Source organism: Balaenoptera physalus, assembly GCF_965194825.1.
Source record: "Balaenoptera physalus genome assembly, chromosome: 12".
Lineage (NCBI taxonomy): Eukaryota > Metazoa > Chordata > Mammalia > Artiodactyla > Balaenopteridae > Balaenoptera > Balaenoptera physalus.
Genome location: NC_138897.1, coordinates 76,980,037 through 76,993,647, shown reverse-complemented (window position 1 = coordinate 76,993,647; position 13,611 = coordinate 76,980,037). Strand labels below are relative to the sequence as shown.

General features: G+C 53.5%; 1 protein-coding gene across 13 annotated transcripts in view; it reads left to right on the top strand.

The window, feature by feature from the left end:
* LOC309639833 (uncharacterized protein) overlaps nucleotides 1–13,611 on the top strand; it is a 55,487-nt gene that overhangs the window by 21,205 nt on the left and 20,671 nt on the right. For 2 of the 13 annotated variants that reach the window (XR_014251882.1, XR_014251884.1), the window contains one exon: nucleotides 792–3,180. The exons of 8 other annotated variants lie outside the window; for them this stretch is intronic. The gene's annotated coding sequence lies outside the window, so the exon portion shown is untranslated. 3 more of the 13 variants (XR_014251881.1, XR_014251883.1, XR_014251880.1) reach the window with 3 other exon arrangements.

Below are 13,611 nucleotides of genomic sequence, written 5' to 3'. Positions count from 1 at the left end.
GCACAGCTTCAAGCACAGAGCAATGTTAAACTGATTGTAGTTAACTTACTAGTGTTTCTTCTCCTGTCCATATAGGGGGATGGACAGCATGGTTTGCAGTGAAACAAGGACCCTTCCTGGGGACTAGAGCCAAATTTAGGAGTTGCCTGGCAGGGACTGGGGTTATGATGTGAAACCCTTGGTCCATGTTGGAGACATTGGAATGCCTGATTCTCTTCAGCCACTGTTCTCTAAACAGATGAGAGGACCCCTCAGAGCATCCCTCCGACCCTCCTGGAGGCCCCCTGGTATGGATAAGTCAATGGTTTGTGGGTAGAGCCCTGACAAGGATTCAGGAGGCCTGGGTTGGAGTCCCAGCTCTGACACGAATATGCTGTGTGACATGCAACAAATCAATTGCCCTCTCTGGGCTCTGGTGTCCTCATCTATAAAATGGGTCATTCCTCCCTGACTTACCAAACTCACAGAATTGTTGGGAGGATCAGATAGGAGAGTGTTTTGGAAAGCATTAGCTGTTTGATGAATTAAAGGAAGATTGTTACTAAAACTGAAAGGACTATGGGAAATCTCTGTACCTTCAGCTCTGTGCCTTTGCTATGAACCTAAAAGTGCTCTAAAAAACAAAGTCCATTTTAAAAAAAAAAGGACCCCTAGATTTTCCACCAAAGACCCTCTAAAGCCTTTAAGTCAGGCAATATAATGCGGGTTCAGGTTCTAGCTTGTAACTTGCATGACTTTGGGCAAATGAGTTAACCGCTGGCACTGCCAGAGGTTTGGTTTTCCTTCTGCAGAGACAGTAGCCCCGGAGCAAGAGAAGGACTGGGAAGATGCTGCAAGATACAGGATAGATGAGATGAGGAGGAGAAGCCCAGCAGCCTCCCAACACCCTGGACAACCAGGGAGGAGGGTTCCCCACCTGAATTTGAGCTGAGGTGAGGGCTACCTGTTCCAGTTTGCATCCCCTGCAAGCAGCCCTCTGGATCTCAGCTCCACCCCAGGTAGTAACTCAAGTTGTTCTGCAGGGACTGGTCCCTCTGCCCCTGTTGCTATGGCGCTCCAGCACAGCCTGGCCAATCAGGAAGGAGATGTGTATCTGAGCCTCTGTTGCTAAAGCCGGAGCAGGACGCCCAGCCAATGGGAAGGGCAGCAGAGTGGAGCCACCGTGGAAACTTCAGCCGCAAGATTCCAACCAGGTTTTTGTCTCCATGTCTTATTTGCAGGGGGTAGGCTGGGTTTTCTACATTCCTTTTTCGCAAAGAGCATCTTGCAGCCCTTGGAGGACACCCAGGAGTCACAGCAGGGGTGCATGACCAGAGGCATCTTCAATAAGTCAGAAAGGACCCCAGCTCAGCAGGACACAACTTCAGATGTCCCCTTCATCACTCTTCCCCCAGATGCTCAGCATCACCTGTGTCTATGATCTTAGCCCATCCCTACAGCTCTGCCTAGCCCAATCTGTCCTAAGACATGGCGGTAGGCTGCAGAAAAATCCCCACCCCCAAAGTAAGAAGAGGACCATGGGGCTCACCCCAAAGGGTGCTCTTCTTCCCTGTAGCTTTGTGGCTCTACACAAACTGTTCCTCCTCTTCTGCTATGTGCAGGGTCGGGCAGGAGGAGAGAGAGAAGGATCAGACACAGGTGCTGCACCTCTGTAAAATCAGAGGATGGGGCAAGCGGGCTCTGTGAGTCCTTTCAGAGCTCACATTCTAGACTCAATGCTATTTTAACCTTCAGGCTCTGGATAAAGGGGATCTACAAGGAATAACTTTCCAAGGGGGAGCCCTGTAAATAATGCCAGTGGACACAAATAAGACTCAGATTGCTTTATGCCCTTAAAATGCCCGACCAGCAGGGCTGTCAGTTGTAGAGCTGAAGCCCACAGGGGTGAAGCTGCCCCCTCAAGGTCACACAGCTACCTGGATGCAGAGCCAAGACTGGAAGGCTAGCTCCCCGGCCCAGCTCTTCGGCCTGCAACGTGCAGCCTCCTTAACCCAGCCTTCTCACCCCTGAGCAGGCATTCAGGGAGCGGTGCACACCCACACTCCTGACACCCTTATTTTGCAAACACAGACATAACAACAGCAAGGGAAAGTATGTCTCACCCCTTCCCCGCGCTCTCCTGGCTTTCACTCTGTTGCCTAGCAACAGTTCCATCCAGAAACCTGGGTATCATCCTAGGCAACTCCCTCACCCTCATTCTTCCCACCACACACATCGCCCCATCATGTTCATTTATCTCCTAAATGGCCTCCTCATGCATTCCTCCCCTCCCCAACCCCTTCCCAGTCCGAGGTTCCATCATGGATTTCCTGGGCAACTACATTGGCTTCTCACAGGTCTCCTGTTTTACACCTGCCCATCCCATCCCCCCACTTCCATTTTCTATAACCATAGCCAGACAGTCTTTTAAAAATACAAATCTGAGCATGTCACCTGATGCTTGCTTAGAAACTCTAAGGATAAAATTCGAAATCCTGAACATGCCCAGGAGGTCCTGCATCATCGGGCCGACACCCCCCAACTTCATCTTGCCATATGTGCTCTGCCCTCTCTGCCTGAAACATTCCCCATCCCCAATACACTTCCAATTCTTCTAGTTACTCCAACTTGCCCGTGAGTTCTCAGTTCACTGGTCACTTCCTTGGGGAGACTTTCCTGACCTCCCTGTATAGGCTGAATTGCTCTGTTTTGGACTCTCCTGGCACCATGAACCCCTTTGACCTGTAGCACTTACCACAGTTGCAGTTTTACACTTATTCATGTCATTATTTGATTCATATCTGTAAGCCCTGCCCCCCTTGATGTAAGTTTCGAGTGGCTTTGTCTTGTTCTCTGCCTGAAACATATGGATGGATGGATAGATGGATGGATGGATAGATGGATGGATGGATGGATGGATGTGTATGTATGTATGTGTGTGCTATTGGATGATGGACAGGTGTATGGCTATATGGAAGGATGCTCTTATTTTCCCCAGGTCACTTAGAATCTAATCATATCTCCCTCTATTCTGTGGCAGCCAGTCCTGCTCATACAACATGCACCAAGCATCTCTCATGAGCCAGGAATGTGCCCACAGAGCCATGGGAGCCCAAGGAAAGAGAGATTGCCATGCCCTTGAAATTTAGGTAATAATAATAGCTACTGAACTTCCCTGGTGGCGCAGTGGTTAAGAATCCGCCTGCCAATGCAGGGGACACGGGTTCGAGCCCTGGTCCGGGAAGATCCCACATGCCATGGAGGAACTAAGCCCGTGAGCCACAACTACTAAAGCCCACGTGCCTAGAGCCCATGCTCCACAGCAAGAGAAGCCACCGCAGTGAGAAGCCCGTGCACCACAACGAAGAGTAGCCCCCGCTCGCCGCAACTAGAGAAAGCCCGCGCGCAGCAGCGAAGACCCAAGGCAGCCAAAATTAAATATAAATAAATAATAAATAAATAAATTTATATTTAAAAATATAGCTACTTGCTAGACCCGTACTTAATAGACCACTATATGCTCTCCTCCCTGAAAGCTCCCCATTCCTTCCTCTCTACTTATCCAGACCCAGGCAGCATCTCAAGGTTCAGTTTAAGTGTTACCTACTTCCCTGATAGCCCATACTCAGAAACGCCCCAGCACAGACGTCTGGGCCACTCTTGCCGGTCCTTGCTCATAAGTTGCTTCACATTATCCTTTCTCTGTGATTCTGCTGCTCTCTACCAGACTCTAAGTAAGCTCCCTGGGGGCAGGATTCACATCTCCTAGAAGGCCTCACTCCCTTTTTTAATCCTCACGGGACCCTGAGGGTGGCAATAATTACCCCCATTTTAAATAAGAGGAAACAGACTTGCCCAAGGTCACACGGATAGTAAGTGGTGAAACTGGTGCAGAAAGCAGGTTGAATCTAAGACCAAGACCCTTAATTGGTACCCCCCCCAGGCCCGAATATTTTCTCCACCAGGCCCGAATGGAGCTGCCCCACCTGTGCCTGAACACTGCCGGGTGGGGCAGCCTTGTCTGTTGTTGAGTACTTGCCTGTCAGAAACTATTCTAAGCCATGAACGTGCCCACCTGAAACTGTTCCCTGGAGACCCCAGGGGTGCAGCCAGAACAAGCGTGTCCCCTCTTCCACATGGCAGCCCGTCAGTAATTTACAGCCAGCTCTCGTGTCTCCCCTGCATCTTATCTTCTCCAGGGAGGGGCTGCAGAGCGGAGAGACAGTTAAACTGGAACCAGGAAACCTGGGTTCTCATCCCTGCTCAGCCACTGTCCACGGACCAGGAAATTTCAAAAGAAATTAAGTAGGTGATTTGACAAGCCAGGACATTAAGAAGAAAGAAAGAAAGAGAGAGAGAGAGAAAGAAAGGAGGGAAGGGAGGGAGGGAGGGAGGAAGGAAGAAAGAAGGAAACAGAGAGAAAGAAAAAGAAAGAAAAGAAAGAAAGAGAAAGAAAGGAAAGAAGGAAGGAAGGAAAGAAGGAAGAAAGAAAGAAAGAAAGGGAGGAAGGGAGGAAGGGAAGAAGGAAAACCTATCACTGGGACTTCCCTGGTGGTCCAGTGGTTAGGACTCCGTGCTTCCACTGCAGGGGTCATGGGTTCGATCCCTGGTCCGGGAACTAAGATCCCACATGCCATGCAGAAAAAAAAAAAGAGAGAGAGAGAATCTATCACTACCTCCATCAACCTTATTTCATAAACGAAAGGGCATCCTGACACACAAAAAAGGAGGACAACCTGAGAATTAATTTAGCTTTATGAGAACACCTTATAGTGTCCCTGTTTTTCTCATTTTGCCATGTCCTGGCTCAGACTCGAGGCATGGGGACTGGCCCAGGACTGAAGCCTGCGAGGACCTCTGTTCCAAGCAATCAAAGGAAATACCATCAGCCAGAAAAACCCGAGCAGAGCACTCGGCCTTCAGGACCCCACAGTTACCCTGTTTTGAGAGGGAAGGAAGAGCTGGATGTCTGGCCGTGAGCCGGCAGAGCTCAGGAAGCCAGACAGACTTCCCCATCGCGTCGCTGCTTCACATCCAGTTTCTGTCTTGGCTTCGCCGAGCAAAGGCTCTCCCAACTCCTGTAACTCTGTGGGCACTGTGTGAAAGAAGGCAGCACGCAAGCAGCGGCTACCCCAGGCCACAATGCAAGCAAGTGGACCCTACTGGAAGTCAGGAGGGCTGTTCCAGCTCTGTGGCCAGAGGCCGGTGAGAAAGGCTGGTTGGTTCTGCAAAGGCAGCAGATTTTCTCTTGGGGCGTTGTGTGCCCAGCCCAAAGGCTTTCTCCCCACTCCTTCAGTTAATATTTACTGAACACTTACCATGTGCAAACACCGTGAGTACGAAAGTGGGCAAAGGATGACTGGGTCTTTGCTCTCGTGGAGCTCAGGGTCTCGTAGGAAAGGCACAGATCTATCCAGGGAAGGAATGAGTGCCCGCTCACAGCTATGACAAGGGCTGCAGCGCAGGTTCATAGTGCCTGGGGGCGTGCAGGGAGGCTGAGAGGCCATGATCACACTGAGGGGGCTTCAACCAGGGGCAGGAGGAGGGAAAGGTCATTCCAGGCAGAGTGCCTGGCACGGGACGAGCATAAATCACACGAAGAACTGACATAAGGCCCGTGTGACTGCAGGGGATGGAGCAAGGGGGCAAGTCATGCAAGGTGAGGCTGGAGAGGGAGGTGGGGCTGCCAGGCTACTTCCAGGGGCTTGGTCTCTTCCCAAGTGGATTAGGAGGCCACTGAAGGGTGCTGAGCAGGCAAAGTGGCCAGGTAAGTGTTATTACTTGAAGGCAGAGAGGAAACACCAGTCAAACTGGTGACGATGGTGGTGATCACAGCAGGAGAGCTAACGGTACTGAACGCTGGGTCCCATGCACTGCAATTAAGCCTCTTCCTGCATTAATGTAATTCTCACATTCGCCCTATGAGGCGGGCACTGTTACTATCCCCACTTGACAGCCGACAAAACCGAGGCACAGAGAGAATAAGTAATTTGCCCAAGGTCACGTAGTTTGTAGGTGGTAGAGCAGGCAGGTAAATGAGCAACCTCTGAGCACTTAAAGAAATTAATGTCTTCAAGAAGTCAAAGGACAGGGAACTGCTGTCCTACAGGAGAGTCCGGGGACAGCAACCCGGGATGAACCTGATTTGTAGCTTAGGCCCTTGTGGTTGGTTCTGTGAACAAGCACTCATTGAGCGCCTACTGCATTCCAGGCACACTGTGGTAAGTACTGAGGACGTGGAGGGGATGAAAAACAGTCCTGGAACCTGCATTCCAGTGAGGAGAGAAGACAGTGCACAAGTGTGCCAGTGATGCAGGTGGTTTTGGGTGATGACAAGGGCTGTGCGCGGGAGATAACAAGGTAGTGTGATGGGCAGTGGCGGGCAGAGGGGTGGTGCTTCTCTAGACATGGGAGTCAGGCAGGGCGACAAGCGACACCAACAATGAGGAAGCAACGGAGCCATGATCTTGGGAGGAGGATTCCAAGAAGAGGGGAGAGTCATGCAAAGCCCCCGAGGCAGGGGCAACCTTGGGACGTCCACGGAACAGAAAGAGGAGACACTGCATGGTTCAGAATGAACAAGAGGAGGTGAAAACGGAGATGGAGGCCTCCAGAAGCCCAGGACCCATGGGGCAAGGAGTTGGGGTTTCATCCCAAATTGTTGGGAAGTCACTGGAGGGTTTTCAAGCAGGGGAGGGATGCAACCTGTTCTGCGTTTGAAAGACAGTATGTTGGTTGCTGTGAGGAGAGTAAATTCTTCAAGGCAAAGGAGGATGCAGGAGGACCAGTCGGTGGCTGCTGCATCAGATAAAGGTGGAGATGGGAAGAAGGGTCAGATTACAATATATTTTTGCTGATGGATTAGATCTGGGGGTTGAGAGAAGGAAATACAGAATAACTCCAAGGCTTTCAGCCTGAAAAACTGGGTAGATGATGGTACAGTGACTAAAACTGGGAAGACTGTAGGTAGAGCAGGTTTGGCTGGGAGCTGGGAGGACGCAGCTAAATCAAGAGCTGTGTGTGTTTTTTATTGTTGTTGTTGTTCTTGCCTTTTTTTTTTTTTTTTTTTTGGCGCGGCTTGTGGGATCTTAGTTCCCTGATCAGGGATCGAACCCCGGGCCCTCGGCAGTGAAAGCATGGAGTCCTAACCACTAGACCGCCAGGGAATTCCCAAGAGCTGTGTTTTAGACACAACCAGTTTGCTATGCTCTCAGGTCTCTAGAGACCGGCCAGGAAGGCAGCTGGACAAACAGGTTGGAGTTCAGAGTTCAAGGCTAGAGGTCTCACATGGAGACTCACAGGCACGTAGATGGTAATTAGAATTACAGGACCAGGTTGCCCGGGGAATGAGATGCAGAAAGGAGGTCCAAGGGCCCCGGGCTGGGATCCTCCAACGTGCGGAGACTGGACAGGGGCCCAGAGGCCAGCAAGGGAGGTCACGAAGGAGGCATAAGGAAAGCCCACCAGCTCTGCGCCAACCAACCCTGTAACCTCAGGCAAGCTGCTCTCCACCTCCAGACCTCAGCTTCGTCTCTGTAAACCAGAAGCGTGGCCCCACCCATCGCCGAGGTGCCTTTAGCTTGTGTGACACTCCCGCGGCCCCTTGCCAGGTGAAGAAACCAAAGCTCAGCCTTGCCCACCTCGTTTCCAGGCCTCCTACAATCCGCTCACACCGGATGAAATACAAAAATACAGCAAAACCCAGCCCAAAGGGCCACTACCAAGGGGCAGGGGGCAGGGCAAAGTCACGGTGACCTGGAGTAGAATCCAGACTCTGCCACTTGTCAGCTGGGTGACCGCAATCCTCAGTTCCTTATCTGTACAAGTGGCCAGTAATACCCAGCATGAGGGGTTATTGCTAGAACAAAGCCAGGTAGCAAGCAGACCACCTGCACGGCTCCAGGCACGTGTGCCCCGGGCCAGGTCCTTTCCCCTCTAGGGAGATTCCTTCCCTGAATGAGAAGAGAGGGATTCCAGGGTGGCTCTACCGTTGCAGAATAATGCAGTCCTGCTGCCGGTCAACCCCGGGGCTGCCAGCTCTGCGTCACCCCAGCCCCTCGCCTGCAGGCACGTGGCTGCCATCACAGAGACTGGCTGATCAGTCATCTGCCAGAACCTGGGGCGCCGCGGGGGCTGGGAGGTGGGAGGGGACATCGGCTCCTAGGCTGGCCATGGCTGTGGACCAGAGCCTCTTCCCAGGCTGCATTAGCGTGGCTGGCAAAGGGCAGTGAAATGACAGCAGGGAAATGCTTTATCAGAGAGCTAGTTGGAACTCAGGCCAATGTGTTCAGCCCCGATGACCGGCTCCTGGCTCCGTGTCTCTTAGAAGCAGCCCTGGGCGGGGGGGTGGGGGGGTGCGGGGGGAGGCGGGGAGGCAGGAACTGCAGGCACAGCCATTGGAGGGGGAGTCGGGCTGGAGCCTGGATTCCTGGCCTGCCTCAGTCACAATTAGACTAATGGCTGCACTTACAGGTCACCTCCACCGTGCCAGACGCCGCGCCAGTGCTTTCCGTAAAGGCTCATCAACACCCCTGCAAGGACTGCGAACATGTTCCTACTGAAAAGATGAGGAAACTGAGGCAGAGGGAGGAGAAAGCCTTGCCCAAGGTCCCCCAGCCTTCGACACTCCTCTTGAGGATGCATCCAACAGGCGGAACTCTTACATAGCTTGCAAGATCTTGCGTGATCCGTTCTCTGCAGTGACACCAGTCCCCCCGTCCCTCTCCCTCCTGCCCCCCAAGCTTCTTTCCATCTCAGGGTCTCAGCCTCTTCCAGCCAGCTCTTCCCCCTCCCTGCCGTCTCTGCCCTTTGCAAGCCCTGCCATCCAACAGGTCTCCACAGAAATGCCCCGGAGCCTCCCCTGAGCCCCATGTGTGGTCGGGGGCCCGTCAGACCTCCCACAGTGGCCTCTCCATGGCCTTTGGAGCACTTTTCACAACTATTCTTATTCCACAGCCATAACCATAGTTATTTGTGTGGTTTTTGTTCATGCCCTTCTCCCTCCTGTATCCACACAATGCCTGGCACACAGATGGTTCTTAATATATTGGTTGATGGGAGAGTGGAGGTTGAGTGTGTGAACAATGAACAAACCACAAGTGAACCTCCCTTGTGCAGCGATGGGCTGGCTGTGGCTCTGCCAGGAGACCGTCTCCCTTAGAGCCTAAATCATAAAAACTGGAAACAGTATCTTCCAATCACAGGGATGCTGCCCAAGGAGGCGTGCACGGTGGGAAGTAGACCCCAGCTCCCTGTGTGGTTCCCCAGACCAGGACGGCTTCTCTCTGTCGTCCCCCAGTCTCAGATCCCAGTGGTGGCAGCCAGGCTCCTGCAGGAGGTGGTGGTGAGAGGGTGGTCGGACTTGCCTCTTGTCTTGCAAGGGGAAGTGTGCCCCATTTCACTTCTGCTTTGAGGTGAGACACATCCTGTGTGTCAGACCACCCTGGAGTGCTCCCATCCTCCGAGTGCCAACCACCAACGGTGGCTAGTGCGGTGGTCAGGCCATGGGGAGGCCAGACAAGGCCCTCATCACTGTGCAGGGAGTCTAGGCCACAAGCCCTGTCCTCCCTACTTCCAGGACGTGGCTGCCCCACCCTGAAAGCCACTGTCGGTGGGCTGCTTTCTCCCACATCCCCCCCTTCTCTCTCTAAGGGAAGAGCTGTGAGGTGGAGAATCCCTGAGCCCAATCCTTCCTCTGCCACGTGTGTGCTCAGTAACCCAGGGTAAGTCCCTCCACTTCCCTGAGAAGCGGGGGAACTGTCCTCAGGCTCCAGCACTAGGCCAATGGATGCACACTAGCTTGGGGTCCAACGTTACTTTTCTTCTGCTTCTCTCCCTCCCTTCTCAAGCTTCCAACCGGCTGGTGGTGTACCAGGCTCTCAGTGGACCTCCAGACACATTCAAATCAGAACGTTTGGATGGCCTCAATGCCCCTTTCTCTAGTCTTCCCCAGCAGCCCCTGTGCAGAATTAAGACCCCTCCTCTATTTCTGTAGTGCTTTACATGTCTGCTGCCCTCCACCAAGAAAGCAGGGCCGCCTTGGTTCGGCTTTGCATAAATGTTGGGCTGAAAAAATGAATTCAACCGATTCTAAATGAGCACCTTTGTGGGTTGGGGACCCACAGTGGAGAATACAAGATGAGCAAGATATGCTCTCTGCTCTTGGGGAGCTTAGATACAGCTGGAGAGGCAAGCCACGTGTACAAGGGAAGGGAAACACAAGAGCCGCATTGTAGCACGTGGGCACTAAATACAACCAAGATTCTGACCCTGGTTCTGTCCATAACCTGCTATGTGCCTCTAAGCAGGTCTCTTAGCCACTCTGGTCTTGGAACCCAGCAAGAGTAACTGCTACAGGACATTGGGGATGGGGATGCCATCAAGAAAGGATTCAGATCTCCACCATCAGGGGCAAGTGGCGGGCCCTCTTCCTCCAAAGTCACAGGAGGGAGGGGCCCCCCATCTGGACCTCTTTCCCCATCAGAATCTAGTTCAGGGCGTCTCTACATCAACACTACTGACATTTGGGACTGAATAATTCTTTGTGGCAGGAGCTGTCCCGTGCACCATACGGTGTCCAGAAGCAGCCACTGGATGCAGGTAGCACCTCCCGCAGTTGTGACAACAGTCTCCACATGTCCCTTGGGGGTCAAAATTTCCCCCAGCTGAGAGGCCGTGGCCTCTCCTGGTTCTCCTCCAGCGCTGTAGCCAGGGGCTGGACAAAAGTCTCTCGGGCTTGCCTCTGGCAGAGCCCTGCCCACCCCCTTGTGTCAGCTCAGGTTCTGAGGACACAGGGCTTGAGGAAAGGCAGAACATGACACCTTGAAAAGGGGCCCCTTCCCCAAGACAGCAGCTGATCACGCCTCCCAGAGCTCTCATCCTGGGTAGGAGGAGGACCCAGGATGTGAACCACTAGGGTTGGATGAACATCAAAGGCACTAGGGAAACGTTTCTCTCCTGGGATGCCACGGGCTTAAAAGTAAAATTTTCTGCTGCTTAAGAGACATTTGAGGATGAACAGGGATGGGGGGCAGGGGGACGGGAATGGAGCCTGCATAAGCAATCTGGTACGTGAGACTCCGTTCCAGTCACGGCTGCCACGAGCTGCTGAGGGATCGGCAGGGATGCCAGCCCTCTCGGAACTCAGCTTCCCGTCAGTTGAGAAGGGGAGGTCTGGAATCTTGTGGGCCCCCAGGTTTCACCCAGACTCACTGCCAAGGGAGACAGCACTCGGAGAGCAAGGGGCCTCTGGGGGTGGCACCGCAGCTCCCCACCTCCCCTCACCCTCGTGGGGGAAGAGGGCGCCTTCTTGGAAGGACGGTGTCGTGATTCACTGAGAAACAGATGGATCTTGCTGCAGCCAGAGAAGCGGGTGGAGGTCAAATTTAAAGGCTGGTGTGACTGAGTTCATGGTACCCGCACATTCCAGGCCAGGCTTGGGGCCAGTGTGAAGGCCAGGAGCTGCCTGAAGCACTTGCAGGCTGAAGTCAGGGGCCAGAGGGGAGGAGCCTTGTGGGAGAGGAAAGACCCCGCACCCTTCCTACCAGAGCCTTGAGGCCATGCCCACACCTGCACCCCAGCAGGGCCGCACCCCACACGGAGCATAGGAGCATAGTCAGCCGAAAGAGAGAGAGGGGCCCCCAGGACGGAGCAGAGGGCGACGCCTCACTGTCCCAGCTCCAGCCGGATGGGAGGGGGACAGCGCAGTGGGCAGGGCTGGGTTCTGGGGTCCCACAGACCTGATTCCAGCCGCTGTCGGCTCTGTGGCCTGAGGCTCCGCCACCTGGGGCTCCTACCCACATCTGGTGTGACTCTGGCAAAGATTACAAGATGGAAAGGCACGTAAAGTATGCTACACTGCCCAGAATGCAGGGAACGCTCGAGAAATGGGGAAACCATTTTTATTTCATGCATCTGAAACTATTCAGTCTTCTCTCCCACTCTTTCCACTTCAGCAAAACCTCGTGGTGTCTCAGGTGTGTATTGTGTACTTGTTCCTTGTAATACCTGAAGTTTCCATTTTGTTTTGATGGGTCTCTTCCTACAAATGGGAGACGGGCTTCCATGCCTCTCCAACATAGAATTTGGCAGCGTTGGCCCATCCTCTGGGGGTCCCGTGTCTGTAGGGGTCCCGTGCCCTGGGAGGTTCTCTGTCCGCCCCTGCTGCCATCGTGCTGTCACTTGTCATTTCACCCTGCTCTTGAGTTCTCTGCCTTCCGGTGTGTGGCGACCTCTGCTCTGCTTTGGTCTGAGAACCAGATTTCCAGGCTGGTTAGGCCTGCGTGTAAAGTAAGAGGGAAGAAAGCCCAGAGAAGGGGTCTGCAGCAGGGTTTCTCAAATGGACCACCGAGACCGGAGTCACTCGAGCATCTGTTTACAGCACAGAGTCCAGACCCCTTGCATCAGAATCTCTGGGGGAGTCTGTGGAATCTGTGATTTAAGCAGCTCTTAGGCACAGGAGCCTTGAGGAACCACGGGTGGGACTAAGGCAGCTCCTTCTTCTGCTTTGAAGCCCCTTTGGCCGATTTCTCGTTCCTTCGGTAAAGGGATGTGTTTCTTTCCCCATCATGTTTTCTGCATCCCACACCTGTGTGGTTCCTCACCCCAGACTCATTTCTATGTCCAGGAGGCTGACTGGCGCCGCCCCAGGTGTACAGGGGCCCATGTGCATCCCCCTGCCCCCAGCACAACCACAGAACTGAGAAATGTCTCCAGAGCTGCCAGCCTCGGGCCACAACCCTGTTCCCAGTGGGCGGGAGCCAGGAGGCCCTTCTTCCTGCTCTTAGCAACGCGGCACCTCTGCCAACAGAGAAAACTTCCCAGCAGAAGTTCCTGGGACCCAGATAAGGCAGAACAGCCACAGCTGTTAGAGGAGTGCAGCCTCTTGACCACGCTGACTCCTACACATCCTACAAGGCCCAAGGCTACTTCCTCTTTAAAGACTGCCTCGTCCATTCCTGCCCTCTGTGGTCATTCCCATCTCTAATTCCCTGGGGTTCACAGAGTCCCAGGCAGTCATCATCATCATCATAACAGCTCATGTTTAGGAAGGGCTCACAACCTTCCAGGCACCATCTCAGCTCTTTATGCGAATTCTCTCAGGCAATTTTCACAACCCCACGAGGGTGTTATTGTCTCATTTTTCAGATGAGAAAACCAGGGCTCTGAGAGGCGCAGTAACTCACTCAGGGTCACATGCTGGCAAGTGGCCCTGCTGGAATCTGGATCCAGCGCCTAGAAAGGTACTAGGCCAGGAGCCGGAGGTCCTGGGTCCTCCTGCTGATCCCACCCTGAGCCTGGGGCAGGTCACTGTCTTCTTATCTGGGAGAAAATGAAGAGGTTGGACCAGATCTCTAAGAACCCCCTGCTCTGGGGCTCTTGCCTTATGGGACCAGCCTCATCTCCACCCGCGGTGGGGTGACCCAAGGCATGTCACGCATGTGTCGGGGACTCAATGGTGTCACTTCTCAACACGAATGAGTGCCTTCCAGGAGTCAATTTAGGAAGGCAGACCGGGGATCCCTTCAAGGTCTTTCTCACAGTTCTTGTGTCCCTCCTACATGCTGGACCCCGTGAGGGGCCCTGCAGCGTGCACCAGCTCCCTTGATCTCACCAACTCACTCCTCTCTCATT